Source organism: Bufo bufo, chromosome 4, assembly GCF_905171765.1.
Source record: "Bufo bufo chromosome 4, aBufBuf1.1, whole genome shotgun sequence".
Lineage (NCBI taxonomy): Eukaryota > Metazoa > Chordata > Amphibia > Anura > Bufonidae > Bufo > Bufo bufo.
In genome coordinates, this window is record NC_053392.1 from 342013572 (window position 1) to 342028579 (window position 15008).

Consider the following 15008-nt stretch of genomic DNA (forward strand, 5'->3'; position numbering starts at 1 on the left):
GACTTATATCCCCCACCAAACTCTGGGATTGGACACCGAGCCAGGGAACTAATTGGCCCAGCGTCCAGACTAACTGCGAGGCCGATCTGCCGGAGCTTGGCTAGTCAGGATGGCAACCCCTTCTATGCACAGAAACGTGGCTAGACCCTTATACAGATTTTATATTTGCTATGTATTCCTTAAGAACAGATAAATGTCAAAATACAGTAAAAAAAAGTTTTCTGAAAGGAGTTGTTCTGTTTGTGCAACTGCTTGGGTTCTCTTCACACAACTTGACTGTTGAGATACTTAGTGCTGCAAATTAACCAATAAGCTGTGTATGAAATGTATCCACAAATATTAGGCTTATGCCAATTATAAGTGAGCCTAGTTGCACACTAGCAATTACTGATCCGGCAGGCTGTTCTTGTCAGTAACAACTATGATGGGGTCAGACGGTGATCCGCCCGAATCCGGCAAATATGCCAAGAATTGGCCAGACAAAAACTGCTACATGGAAAGCTTTTTGTCTGGCAAATTCCCGGCATTCTATGCCAAAACAACCTGCCAGAAGGCTGTGTCAGCAGTGTGAAACAGGCCTAACTTTTTGTCATGTTCACCATTGATTAATGTTTTAGCTCCTTTCTGATGTCACAGTATGTTGCCTAACAAGATAAGTAAAAAAAAATATTTATAAAGTGTATTAACTTTTTGTATGTGAAGTTAAAATGAGAAAGGAAAGGGGTTCATCAAGGACAAGTGAAGATGGACACAAGAAAATTTGCATATTTATAGAATGAAATATGTCCCAGATACAACATGTTTGGGGGGTTATGGGTCCCCTTTCTCAAGTAACAAGTGTACTTTCAGACTACTTTCCCAAGTCAATAATACAGATGAATAATAGAAACCTTGTATTATGTACATTATCAGAAAAAAATGCTTTGTTCTAGAGTTATCAGCAGTTTTTGTCCTCTCCCCTAACTTTTTGTAAACTTTGTGAAATTTATGAGAAATCTGTTTTATGAGATCAAGATGGGCTGTCTGCTCAGCGAAGGATTAGAATTTATCACTCCTGTAAGAAGGTACTTGGAATCATTGTGGATGCAAGGTATTTGTCACCAAGGTTCCTGGCCTCGGTGAAGTAAGAGCCGATATTTTATGTGTCAGCAGCAGCTATTGCTAATTGACACCTTGAGTTTTAGCATGGCTGTCATAGCTGATTCAGGACGGCTCTTACTGGGAGTAGTCAAAGTGCTGGGTGGGTGACTACCCCCCATGTTCCAGGCCAGGTTTTGCCAGGCATAAAAACCATCCAGCACTGCCTGGTGTGTGGATTTACCTCCCTCTGACAGTGGAGCTCAGGAGTCTGTGTGCTTTGAACTGAGGGCTGTGCTGAGATTTGAGGTTTGAGCCGGGCTGGAGGACTCAGGCTCCTCTAAAGGCGAACATGCCGCCTATGGACTGTCACTACCAGAGCTTTGAGACGTTCTCACAGCTCTGTTTCTCCACCCCTGTGATGATGTCACTACCAGAGCTTGGAGGAGTTCTCACTGCTCTGTTTCTCCGCCCCTGGGATGAGGTCATTACTTTCTGTTTCCTTCCTCCCAGCTGTTCCTCCTATGTTTGATTTCTCTGCCCTTAAATCACCCCTCCTCCTTTGTAGAGTGTGGATTATATTTCTCATTTGAGTTGTAGCTCTTGCTTGAGTATCTTCACTTGTATGCTATCATTTCACTGGACCTGTGTTCTGCTGCAGCAAGTACTCCGGATATTGCCACCTGTCTTTGGATCCGTCTTCTCTGCTGCTGCAGCTCCTTCAGCTAAGTGTGCAGACATTGTAGTGTATCTGTTTGTTTTCTGACCGGATCTGAGGCGACCGCGGTTCCCTCCATATACTGAGCAGGGCACCGGTGGCCGTGCCCCTTCCACTATTGTAGGGGTTACAGTGGTCATCAGTCTTAGGTACGCGGGCATGCCTCGTTCCACCATTAGGATCCGGGTATGTGCTTAGCAGCATAGGGAGAGCTTTGAGGGTCTGACAGGGGTCACCCTTTATCCTCCCTAGTTTGGGTCCGGTCAGTGGCTCTATTTTCTGTGTATGCTCTAGTTGCTCACATACAGCCGTGACATGGACTTGATGAGGCTGAACTGCTAACAGGGTGTGAATTAACACCCAGGAGAAAAGGTGACTTTTATTGTTTATGAACTTTCCTTGTGTGTGAACAAACACCAAGCCACCTGTGTTTTGTGATACACCTTATCTGCATTTTGTTATACACCAATGGTAAGGGGTACCCTGGTGTGGACCGCTGAGTATACTGGCCGGAAACTTGGGGTGATGTGCATTCATGGAGACTTGAAAGACTACCCCACCGCGCTGGTGTCTCAAACCATGGTGGCAGGCAGGTGGACCCACGAAGCGGCAGTCGCCACAAATCTCCACTATGAACTCATAATAGGGAGAGACTTTCTAGGTTTCCCTGCCCTATGGCCGGTTGTGGAGTTAAGGATACTCCTGAGACAGGAATAAGCCCAGGAGATTAGCCTTGTTCAGGGGGACGGCCAGAACCCGGGGAACCTGAAGCAGAAGGGCCAGCAGTAGGGGTTACCACCACTTTGGTGGATAAGGGGGAGACAACCCCGCGTAGGATAATGGTGGGAGATGTGGAGGAGTTGCCACCAGGTCCTGGGTTGGCAGACCTCAATGTCTCCGGGGAGAATTTCGGTACAGCCCAACGCAGAGACCCAACTCTATCCTGGGCATGGGAGAATGTGGTAATACTCGATGGTGTACCCCGACAACCTGGGGCGAGTCGATGTTTCCCCATTTGATATATTGGGTAAACCAGCTGCTGGGTGAACCTGTTGAACAGTTGGTGGTACCTGGTCCTATCAAAATCTCGTGTTAGAGTTAGCCCACCAACATGTTCTCGGGGGTAATCCGGGACTGCAGAAGACACAGGACCAGATACTACAACGGTTTTACTGGCACAGTGTCTTCAGAGAGGTGGATGACTTTTGTAAGTCTTGCCCGACCTGCCAAACCACTAGCCCCCAGCACCTGTTCTGCAGTCCCTTAGTGCCCCTCCCAATTATCAAGGTACCATTTGAGAGAATAGCTATGGATCTCATAGGCCCAGTACCAAAGTCCTCTAGGGGACACCAACACATCTTGGTGGTCCTGGATTACGCCACTCGGTACCCGGAGGCAGTGCCATTGCAACATACATCGGCCAAACTCATAGCAAAAGAGTTAATGGAAATGTTTTCCCGAGTGGGGATACCCAAAGAGGTTCTGACTGACCAGGGGACTCCTTTTATGTCCAAGGTCATGCGGGAGCTCTGTAAGTTGCTGAATATCAAACAGATACGGATATTTGACTATTATCCACAAACTTTTTTCCCTATCTTATGTTCGCAGTGCGAGAAGTGCCCCAGGCCTCTGCTGGGTTCTCGCTCTTTGAACTACTATATGGCAGACATCCATGTGGTCTGTTGGACATAGCCCACACCATATAAAAGTGTTATTGAATACGTCACCCAGATGCAGGAACGTATGGAAACCGTGTGCCGCTGATAAAGGAACATATACATTACTGGCTAGGTGGCAGGGACCCTACGAGGTACTCGAAAAGGTTGGAGAAGTAAACTACATGGTATACCAGCCAGGGTGGCGGAATCTGGAGCAGGTGTACCATGTTAATTTACTCAAACTGTGGAAGGATAGGGAGACCAGTACTGACGATAGCCCACGCCCAGGTTTTCTAGGGGGAGAGGTTCCAGCCCCTAAGTCTGATGTAAGGAATCGGTTACCACAGTGAAGATTGCTGAAAGCCTCTCCTCTAAACAGACTCAGGCGGCCAGGGAGTTCGTCTGCAGGAACACAGGTGTGTTCTCAGACCTCCCTGGACGCACTTCCATAATCCAGCATGACATTGTCACTGAGCCTTAGGCCAAAATCCAATTGAAACCATACCGGGTACCTGAGGCTCGGCGACAGGCAATCTCTGAGGAAGTACAAATAATGCTGCAACTAGACGTCATCAAAGAGTCTAGAAGTGAGTGGGCCAGCCCTATAGTACTGAAACCCAAACCGGACGGAACGTTGCGGTTTTGTAACAATATTCTAAAATTAAACAAGGTATCTAAGTTTGATGCATATACCATGCCCCGGGTAGACGAGCAGATTGAGAGGTTAGGACAAGCCTGGTATTTTTCTGTTTTGGACCTCACCAAAGGCTGCCAAAGAGAAAACGGCCTTCATCACACCGGAGGGGCTGTACCAGTATAAGTTGTTACCCTTTGGTCTGCATGGCGCCCCCGCCACTTACCAAAGGCTAATGGACATTGTGCTGCGACCACATCGTCGGTACGCTTTGGCTTACCTGGACGATATTGTCATCCACTGTACCGACTGGGAAAGTTACCTGCCCAAAGTGCAGGCTGTAGTAGACTCCCTTCGAAAAGCTGGACTAACCTCTAACTCAATAAAATGTGCTATAGGGTTAGAGGAGACAAAATACCTGGAGTATGTAATTGGGTGTGGAGTGATAAAACCCCAAGTAAAGAAAATAGGGGAGATAAGAAATTGGCCTCAACCTGTCACCACTAAACAAGTAAAGTCGTTCCTAGGAATGATAGGCTATTACATGAGATTTGTTCCCCACTTTGCCACTATAGCCGCACCCTTGATAGAGCTCTTGAAGGGAAAATCAGTGATGGTTCGCTGGGATGAGTGGGCGGAAGAGGCTTTTTCCACTTTGAAGTCGGCCCTGTGCGGGTCACCGGTTTTGGTGATGCCCGACTTCAATAGGGAGTTCGTGGTACAGACAGATGCCTCCGAAGTAGGCCTCGGTGCTGTACTCTCTAAGGAAGTCAACGGGGAGAAGCATCCCGTTGTCTTTTTAAGCCGCAAGCTCACCCCAGCCGGAACCAGGTATAGTATAGTGGAGAGAGAGTGCCTGGCTATCAAGTGGGCACTCGAGTCTCTCTGCTACTATTTGTTGGGGAGAAAGTTCCACCTGGTGACTGACCACTCTCCACTCAAGTGTCCAGGTGGTTCTTGTCCTTACAGAACTGTAAGTTCTCCATGGAACACAGGGCACGCTGATAGAAGGGAAAGACGGATGCCCTGTCCCTGGTATACTGTATGGCAGGTGTTCACCCCCTCAGGGTTGAACAAAGGGGGGGTATGTACGAAGGTACCTGGAATCATCGTGGATGGAAGGTATGTATCACAGAGGTTCCTGGCCTCGGTGAAGTAAGTATTTTATTTTATGTGTCAGCAGTAGCTATTGCTAATTAACACCTTGAGATTTAGCATGGCTGTCATAGCTGATCCGGGACGGCTCTTACTGGGAGTAGTCAAAGTGCTGGGTGGGTGACTACTCCCCATGTTCCAGGCCGGGTTTTGCCAGGCTTAAAAACCAGCCAGCACTGCCAGGTGTGTGGATTTACCTCCTTCTGACAGTGGAGCTCAGGAGTCTGTGTGCTGTGAACTGAGGGCTGTGCTGGGATATGAGGTTTGAGCTGGGGCTGAAGGACTTAGGCCCCTCTAAAGGCTAACAGGCCGCCTATGGACTTGCAGAGGCTGAACTGCTAACAGGGTGTGAATTAACACCCAGGAGAAAAGGTGACTTTTATTGTTTATGGTTGTTTATGGACTTTCCTTCTGTGTAAACAAACACCAAGCCACCTGCGTTTTGTGCTACACCTTATCTGCATTTTGTTATACACCAATATGTGAATAAACACTGCTGTTTGATTCAAGAACTGTGTACTTTGCCTCTATACTGCATCCACTAGTCCTAACTACCAGAGCGAATCCCCACACCCCATAAAAGTCTATGTAAAGGAGAGGAGAGAAAGGAGGTGGCAGAAAGTACAGCACTAGACTAGACAGCACAGGAATGATTCAGCAGCTAATAGTACGTTTTCTATCTCACCCTTACTGCTTTATTCATATCTATGCCTCTCACTTCTCTATAATTCCCTATATGCTGTTTCATACGAATTCTGGTTTATATACATGCAGCATGTAAAGGTAAAAATTTATACAGATACAAGTCAGATGTAATTGTCAGATATAGTGCTATCACTCATGTATACAGACAGGCAGCTTATTCTGAAAAGTCATCTGAAAGTTTACGTACGATTGAAAGTAGAAATATGGAATACAACACCTGTTGGAAAAAATAAATCATACACTATCACAAACACCCATATCTCAATAACTTTGCATATCCAGAGTCACCGGTGTATTGGGAATCAACAGAGCGGTATTACTGTCACCAGTTTGGAATTTTGGAATTTTGGAAGACAAAATTGATATACTTTGCTCTTTAATGTTATATTGCCCAATACTATAAAACGTGCACCTGCATTTATAATTTTTATAATGTAGTAAATAGAGCAAATTGTAGGGCAAATACATATCCTCCAAATGTCAGTCTATAGATAATTGAACATATGTCTTTATGGTGCTAGCGAATTGACTTCCTCATTGACATCAATTAACCCATCTGGCGGAAAAAAAATTGCATGGTATACTTTTCCAAAACTAGCTAAAATTTTATTAAACGTTCAACTGAGATGTCATGTCACTCACATCTTTATTAGGTGATATATTCACACTGTCAGAAACTATGAACTTCAAAATTGTGTTATATTCCCAGCTGTAACACATAGAAGTGTGATTACCCAAAGGGAAAAAACACATAGAATACTAATATTTTTTAATAAAATAATGTAACATCGTAAGAATGTAAAAAAGATACAAAATTCATCAAGTCAGATTTACAATCCTACTATGTTTATCTAGATTAGGATAAAAACCTCAGCATGGCAATTACTAAATCTTTTACTATAGGGAAAAATGTATTTCTGATATCAAAATATAGATATCAGAATATTCCTATGGCTCAATAAAGCTGTATTCAGAAATCTAGTAGATGTAACTTAATAATAATATAATTTTTTTTCAAGAAAGCCGATGACGTACCCAACTTCACAACACTATGCTAGGTGGAGACTTCCGCCTAGCAATGAGCTCAGTGATGTCACCGGCTCAAATGGGCGGTGTATAGCTATGTTTTGGGCGGTTTAAGAGGCAGGTACCTGCCTCTAAAACAACCTAGGGCAATGCTATAGACAGCCTACTTGAGCCAGTGACATCACCAGGCTCTCTGCTAGGCGGAAGTCTCTACATAACAGTAAACTTGTTTTAAACTGAAAGCAGTAAAAGGTAATTCCTTATGAATAAACCACTAGAGAGATCAATTTTGATATTTTCCAGAATATCTGAGGCTCAAACATTAACAAATTTTGTTCACACGTAATTCTAAACTTGAATTTATATATGGGATATATGGGATCCTGTACAGTACTTGGGGAAGAGTAACCATTTTTGTGTAACTCAGCCATAGATAGGCTTTATTTCACCCATGACAAAGGTTTGGGTAGCTGCTTTAGCCCTTTATCTAATTGTCAAATGCACACAATAGCCTAAATATCTTTAGAAATGCATCAAAAAAATGTAGATCTACCATATGATTGCAATAAAGAGTAGACAGTACATGAGGAGAGGCCAAAAGTGCATCCTAGCTAAGGGAATGTGCTTCCCATTCATATCTATGACACCTCTGATAACAGCCGAATGGAAGGTGGCTGCACATGCATGCTCCTCTTTCCTTCATTTTGCAGGCTCCGTAATAGAGACAGGTGTGGGTCCTAGAGGTCAGAGCCTTACCTATCAGACATTAGTGGTATATCCTAGCGATACATTACTAATGCTTTAGATTAGTGTTGAGTGAATCGAAGTCCACAAATTTGCAGTGACTCTGAATTTCCTTGTGCTTTGTGGTAGAGAATCAATTTTCCCTGAATGGCAGTAAAAAAATAAAAAATCATACTTACCTCATCCATTTGCTCGTGAAGGACCGGCCACTGCCATCATGATTGAAGATCTCGCATGAAATCCAGTGCGCGATGATGTATGACGTCACCACACCGGCCGACGTGATTACATCTTCATGGGTCACACGAGATTTCGCCCTAGATCTTCAATCAAGATGGTGGCGGCCGTCCTTTCGCAAGGAAATGGATGAGGTAAGTATTTTTTTTTTACATTTTATACTGTATTACTGTCAGATCCCGCAATCAGCTATGAACTTGATATTTGAGGGGTACAATGATGGGGGGCAATGCAATCGCTGCTCCCTGTCATTGAACCCGCTACTTACAAAGAAATGTGCTTTCTGACAAAGTAACAAAGCAAATTTTGTTGTAAAATTTGGCAAAGCAGCCAAATCAAGTTTTTTAATACTTCACTCATCTCTGATTGAGATGACACAATCCCTTTAAATATTAGGCCACACCTACTAAGAGAACATGCATTAGAGGTAAAATATTTTCAGGTTCCAATTAGTCATTCACTGGAAGATATTAAATGGGATCATCAACTTCATATCAAGAGATACATGATAATTAACCTACCAAAAAATGTTAATCTTATTTATTGTATATTTCATACTTATTGAAGATGGAAATATGAGGATTTTAATATAATATTTTAGAAAAAATGTTCACAAAAAGACATCAATGCACACACATTTCATTTCAGATAATATGTCTTTGCCGTCACTTAAGAATGATATTCATTGGGCGTTTCTTCTTGAAAAGCATGTAACAGTCCCTAAAGTTCAATAAAAAAGAATGTTGACACATTGAAATTTTTCTTCAGCACTAGGGAAATACACTAATTCAGCATGTGGGCTGAGAGTAGCCTCTCCCTTTATCTTGGATGGGTTTCAGCTACATCTGTAAACTGAGTAAATGACTGTAACATGTAAAAATTGTACCGCAGTGGACAAAATACAGAAGAGAAGAAAAAAAATGTTATGATTGAATAAATGTATATTCATTTGGACTTCATGGAGGGGTCAGTCTCTGGAAATTCATCAAAACATACATTTTTATATATTTTTATTGGAGTGTCAGAACGTATCCACTCCTAATATTTTCATTGAAAATATAAAAAGCTACGAGCACTCTCTGGCCTCACTAAAACAGCAAATACATGTGCAGGTTTTTATGGTGCCACACAAAGTGATGTAAAATCTTGCACTAAGAAGAGTGAATAAAGCCATATCTTTCGAGTGAAATATTATATTTTTAAACTGAAATATCAAAAATAACAACAAAATATGATTGTCCATCAAAATAATAATTTCCTATGAAATTGGCTGCAACAAGTGTGTGGCTTCATTTGATGCAAGATACTCCTCATCTGTACTTAAGCAAATACAGTACAGTTTATATACTAAGGGGGTCTTTTATTATACTGAAATACACCTATATTAGATGTATTTCAGGCGCAGATGGTGGCTCAATGGTTAGTTGCACCACTATCTGTGACTTAGCCCTGCTCATGCCAGGTCTGAAATTGTGGGTGTGGAAGGGGACAGGCCGGCAGGCCCGTCTCATTTACCATTCTCTACGCCTGTTTTTAGGCATAGAAAAAGGTCTAAATGTAAGACAGCTAGAATCATGTCTTACATTGAGAACTGATGCTGGATGCACCAAAATTATAGAGAGGCTTGCGCCTCTTTGTAACTTCGGCAGATCCACCGCCAGCTATGGGCCTTTATTAAGATCGGCGTCTAAAACGCCGGTGTTAATAAATGTGCCCCTATGTGCTGTATTTTTTTTATTTACATTTGGTCCTAGGACCAAATGTAAATAAAAATATACAAAGTCCCAACACGTGTTAGGGAGATTATGTAAAATAAGATAGCCTATGTGCTGTAGACACTCCATGTTCCATCATATGGTGTTTTCATATGGCTCATTTTACATAATTGTTGTTTCCCAAAAGCTTCTAGGGAAAAATACCTCTCTAAAACAGCATCTAATTAATGTAATGTAATGACTCATTAGGCATACAGAGATACAGTAAGGCTCTATAGAAGTTAATAAGGAACAGGCCAGTTTTAATTTTTCTGTTTTTATTTTTCCACCTCTCCCTCCAAGAGCTATAACTTTTTTACTTTTATGTTCAGATAGCCATATTGGGGCTTGTTTTTTGTGAGGCAAGTTGTATTTTTTCAATGTCACCATTTAATTCACCACCTCTTGGAAGGGTAAAATTGGGGAAAAAAAATAAATTCTGCCATTGTTCTGGCATTTGTTCTTACAGTGGTCACTGAGTGCTAAGAATAATATATAGGGGGAGATTTATCAAAACTGGTGCAATGTAAAATTGGCTCAGCTGCTCATAGAAACCAATCAGATTCGACCTTTAATTTTTCAGAGCTCGATTGGAAAGTAAAAGGGTTGATCTGATTGGTTGCTGTGCGTAACTAAGTCGGTTTCCCTTTACACCAATTTTGATAAATCTCCCACAATGACTTTATTCTGTGGATTAGTACTATTATGTTGATACCAAATCAATATAATTTGTATTACGTTTTACTATTATTCTAATAAAAGCTTTTGAAACCATTTACATTTTTTGGTATCACAATATGCTATAAATTTTATATTTACAGCTAGACAGCTGTTTGAGAGCTCGTTATTTTTGCAGGGCGAGCATTTGGTTTTTATTGGCGCAATCACTTGATCACTTTTAATTAAATTTTTATGACTCAGCAAAATAACCATATACAGAAATTCTTCCATTTTGATTTAGTTTTATTGTTTTGTCTCCATTCAGGATAAATACTTTTATATTTGAATAGTCATTTAATAGACATTTTCAGATACTGCAATATCAATTATGTTTATTTTTTATGTGAAATTGGGAAAGAGGGTGATTTGAAACTTTATATATTTTTTTGAAATATATTTTTAAAGTGTCCTGGTACTTAAAAAAAACATCATACTGACATCAAATAATTTCATAGTTAAGGATTTGAGTGCTGAGACTTCATGGACTCAAGACAAGCTCATCGACTTCATATTAAGCCCATCTCCTACAATCAGGAGACATAGCGCTATGTGTGAGCGCTTCTTTACCCTTGTTTCAGTGTTTGCTGGGGTCTCAGCTATCGAACCCTACATTCAAACCTTTGATATATTACTATGAAGTATCGATTTTTGTTAAGTACAGGGTCACTTTATAAACAATTTTTTCATTTTTAGGCCCCTATAAACCACAAAAACAACTATATTAAGGTAACACTAAATGATGGCTAGACTGCATAGGTATACCTAACAACTGGCCACACTCTGCAATGCAATATACTGCATTATTGTATAAATGGGGGTACACAACAGCTTAAAGTACTTATAAACATAGGAGCAATCTTTATTACGTAATACAATTAAAAATACATACAAACTGTCATTAAAATTCAGTCACACAGGTACAAAATGGACACAAACCCACCACTATACATAGTATACCAAAATTACAACATACAATTATGTAATGACATGGTACAAAGAAAAACCCATAAAACCCTCAAATCCAAACCAAATTCTGTAGTGCAAGGTATATACAAAAATAATTACAAAAATATTAAAAGAATCTCAATCATATGTGCATGTTGGCATTCCACAAGTTATATAAAAAGAATCTCAATCATATAGAAAGAATCCCAATCTGTAAATAGTAGTATTACAAGAGTTATATAAAAAGAGTCACAATCATATAGAAAGGGGGAGATTTATCAAACTGGTGTAAAGAAGAACTGGCATAGTTGCCCATAACAACCAATCAGATTCCACCTTTCATTTTTCACAGCTTCTTTGGAAAATGATAGGTGGAATCTGATTGGGTGCTATGCGCAACCAAGCCAGTTCTTTTTTACACCAGTTTGATAAATCTCCCCCAAAGAATTCTAATCACATGTGGATATCAGTATAAGAGAAGTTATATACCCATAGTGATGAGCAATGGTTAGTCTTGTGTTCCCCTCAGCGAGCATGAGCCCACTCCATACATTCCCTCTGTATGGCTGACGTAATCATTTTGTGCCAGGAGGTATGACTCAGGCAGTGGGGGTAAGACTCTTGGCACCCCCACCAACCAGCTGTTTGGTAGAGACGGCAGCGCTTGTGCAAGTACTGCGTCCTCCTCAGCGGTCTGAACGCTGTCTAGCTAATAGCGGCGGAGCAGTGTAATTATAGCTTGCTGCTGTTTGTTCCATTAAATAATTGTACAGATTAAAAATTGTACTAGAGAAGCTTTTTGGATTCTAAATTTAGAGATTGCCCAAAGGGATGATTAAGAGGACAAATCCAATAAATCCACAATGGATTAATTAATTGTATTAGTTGCTTTCACCTGTGATTAGAGGGCAACATCCTATATATTTTGTTAGAAAGACTTTGCTGTGACTAAGGCCGAATGCACACGCCCGTGGGACACGGACGTGAGCGGTCCGTGGTATCCCGGCCTGGCACACGTGTTCCACGGCCGTGTGCATTCGGCCTAAGGGCCGTATTACATGGGCAGATTTTATGCCCAATGATCGCTAACGAGCGTTCGTATGACCGCTCGTTAGCAATTTTATTGCAGTGTAATACTGTCACCGATTGCCCAATGAACGAGCAAATGAGCAATGGGCTCATTCATCATTCAATCTAGATCTTTCAGCATGCTGAAAGATCAGGATTTGCCAGCACTAGATCGTGCTGTCTAATTGCAATCTGTCATTGGCAAACCACTGTACAGCATGGGGACAAGCAATGGTGTTCATTGGGCAATCTCTGCATGTAATAGCAGCAGTCTCCTCCTCTAGATAGCATTTGATTGCCGGGAGGGAACACTTTCCTCTTAAAAATAGTGTGCCTGATCGGGGTGACTAATACACCCTTAAAACACATGCATTTTGTTGTTTGAACCACGTAAGCATCTTTTTACATGTCTGTGATGTTTTTTTTATGTTCAAACAATTTTGTTTTTAAAGTGAACCTGTGACGGTGATATGTCATTTTGTTCTGCTCATTACCTTATGACTAGAAGCATCTAGTCCCAGATGCATCCTTCTTTTTTTTTTCTGTTTCTTGGTTGTTGTATTAATCTTTATATCTCATTCTCGGAATTTGCTAATTTTCATATAGAAGTCAAGGGGGCTGCCCCTTACTTCCTTAAAGTCATAGTGACCGCTCTGTAATCCAGCGTCCTGCACCATGATTGTTGCTGCCCACCACTTGCCACGTCACCCTCCTGCGTCTCCACATCTCACTCAGACGCACTCAAGGACATGAGAGATATGTGAGCTATATGCTTATGTGGTTCAAACAACAAAATGCGTGTTCTTAGTCACAGCAAACTCTTTGTAGCGAATTTCTCAAAACTGTATGAGGAGGCCACTGAGTGACACAATGATAGAGTCTGGAGGTGGTGGCAGCATCAGGAGAAGGCCACAGAGTGCCACAATGACAGAGTCTGGAGTTGGCAGCAGTATGAGGAGGCCATCGAGTGGCACAATGACAGAGTCTGAAGGTGACAGCAGTATGAGGAGGCCATCGAGTGGCACAATGACAAAGTCTGGAGTTGGCAGCATCATGAGAAGGCCACCGAGTGGCACAATGACAGAGTCTAGAGTTGGCAGCATCAGGAGAAGGCCACCAAGTGGCACAATGACAGAATCTGGAGTTGGCAGCAGTATGAGGAGGCCACCGAGTGACACAATGACAGAGTCTGGAGGTGGCGGCAGCATCAGGAGAAGGCCACAGAGTGGCACAATGACAGAGTCTGGAGTTGGCAGCAGTATGATGAGGCCATCGAGTGGCACAATGACAGAGTCTGCAGTTGGCAGCATCATGAGAAGCCCACCGAGTGGCACAATGACAGAGTCTGAAGGTGGCGGCAGCATAAGGAGTAGGCGTCCGAGTGGCATAATGACAGAGTCTGCAGTTGGCAGCAGGAGGAGAAGGCCACCGAGTGGCATAATGACAGAGTCTGGAGTTGGCAGCATCAGGAGAAGGCCACCGAGTGGCACAATGACAGAGTCTAGAGTTGGCAGCATCAGGAGAAGGCCACCAAGTGGCACAATGACAGAATCTGGAGTTGGCAGCAGTATGAGGAGGCCACCGAGTGACACAATGACAGAGTCTGGAGGTGGCGGCAGCATCAGGAGAAGGCCACAGAGTGGCACAATGACAGAGTCTGGAGTTGGCAGCAGTATGATGAGGCCATCGAGTGGCACAATGACAGAGTCTGCAGTTGGCAGCATCAGGAGAAAGCCACAGAGTGCCACAATGACAGAGTCTGGAGTTGGCAGCAGTATGAGGAGGCCATCGAGTGGCACAATGACAGAGTCTGAAGGTGACAGCAGTATGAGGAGGCCATCGAGTGGCACAATCACAAAGTCTGGAGTTGGCAGCATCATGAGAAGGCCACCGAGTGGCACAATGACAGAGTCTAGAGTTGGCAGCATCAGGAGAAGGCCACCAAGTGGCACAATGACAGAATCTGGAGTTGGCAGCAGTATGAGGAGGCCACCGAGTGACACAATGACAGAGTCTAGAGGTGGCGGCAGCATCAGGAGAAGGCCACAGAGTGGCACAATGACAGAGTCTGGAGTTGGCAGCAGTATGATGAGGCCATCGAGTGGCACAATGACAGAGTCTGCAGTTGGCAGCATCATGAGAAGCCCACCGAGTGGCACAATGGCAGAGTCTGAAGGTGGCGGCAGCAGCATCAGGAGTAGGCATCCGAGTGGCATAATGACAGAGTCTGGAGTTGGCAGCAGTATGAGGAGGCCACCGAGTGACACAATGACAGAGTCTGGAGGTGGCGGCAGCATCAGGAGAAGGCCACAGAGTGGCACAATGACAGAGTCTGGAGTTGGCAGCAGTATGAGGAGGCCATCAAATGGCACAATGACAGAGTCTGCAGTTGGCAGCATCATGAGAAGGCCACCGAGTGCCACAATGACAGAGTCTGGAGTTTGCAGCATCAGGAGAAGTCCACCGAGTGACACAATGACAGAGTCTGGAGGTGGCAGCAGTATGAGGAGGCCACCGAGTGGCACAATGACAAAGTCTGGAGTTGGCAGCATCAGGAGAAGGCCACA